Here is a 1,243-nt window from a genome sequence, read left to right as displayed (position 1 = left end):
AATAGAAAGGTCACACCCCATTCCAGATTTTTGATACAGACACCAACTACCACAATCTGCCCATACCACCAAAACATGGCACATTTTATAATTAGAAGTGATTGTGATTTTTCCTTTTGATCATGTAAACAAAAAAGGGAAATGCCTTGGGAAATAATTTTGCAATGATCTCTCATTTCTTAAATGTACATATGAACAACCAGTTCTTCCTTTGATAAAGTTCGTGGGGATGAGAACAGAGAGTAGGCCAAGGTTATCGCTTTCGCTCTCCTCTCTGTATCTTTTTCTTTTCCTTTTCCTTGCGCTCCTGTTTGGCTAGTCTGTCCCTCTTTCTTTGCAGCTTGTCCTGTTCCTTCTTTCTTTGGGACTCATCCCAAAGAGAGTCTCACTCCAATTTCCCAGCGTTGAGAACATCTTCCACATTGGTGTTTTGGAACAGGGTTTTGTCAGAACCAATGTTCATCATGGTGGCACCTGAATCATCCTTCTCATCTGCTTCATCCTCTTCATCTGTCACATGAGCATACTGGGCCAGCAGGGCAGCTTTTCTCTGCTTCTCCTCTCTGATACCATCCTGGGCTTCACCACGATCTGTGCCTGCTTCTCAATTAGGGTGGCAATGGCCTGTACCTCATCTTCTTTTTTTCACTTTGGTGACAACATTCTGAGTTTCTGACCATCGTTCCACAATCTCTTTGCAGATATCAAAGAGAGAATCTTCTTCCAGGAAAGCAGAGAGGATACCCTGCAGGGCATCCAGCTTCTCTTCTTCCTCCTCCTCCTGCAGGACACCAAGGATGCAGGCTCAGTAAAAGGCTTGATCCACTCCCAGCGCCTCCAACCCTCAGTCCACCCGAGATCCAAAGCTCCCACCCCCGCCATCACTTTTGACAGAGGCTGCCATGGCTACTTTGCTGGGCGCTGCCATCTTGGAGCCTGGGTCCTGCCCATTGATTGCTTTTTAACAATTAAGCTTGAATGCCTTTGGGTGAGGCCTTATAACTTCCTTATTCAACTCCTTTGCACATGTGATCTCTGAAGGCATTGACTTGGCAGTCCCTGGAGTCACACATTTCCTAGGATCTTACAGTGACTTACCTTTCTTGCTCCTTCTGTCCACGGACAACTCTCTCTCATCCTCTTACCTCTCCAGTCTCTCTCTTATCTTCTTTTTTCCCATCTTCATGGAATAGCTGACCCATGTACAGACTTTCTGTTTCTGTGCCAATTTAACCATATATAC

At 45.4% G+C, this 1,243-nt stretch overlaps 1 pseudogene; it reads right to left on the bottom strand.

Moving 5' to 3' along the window:
- Positions 1-253: 253 nt before the first annotated feature.
- Positions 254-928, bottom strand: LOC109699247 (coiled-coil domain-containing protein 43 pseudogene; annotated as a pseudogene).
- Between the last annotated feature and the right edge of the window lie 315 nt (positions 929-1,243).

This window comes from Castor canadensis, chromosome 13 (assembly GCF_047511655.1).
Source record: "Castor canadensis chromosome 13, mCasCan1.hap1v2, whole genome shotgun sequence".
NCBI classification, from domain to species: domain Eukaryota; kingdom Metazoa; phylum Chordata; class Mammalia; order Rodentia; family Castoridae; genus Castor; species Castor canadensis.
Note: the sequence above shows the minus strand (reverse complement) of the source record. Positions and strands in the feature narration are given on the sequence as shown.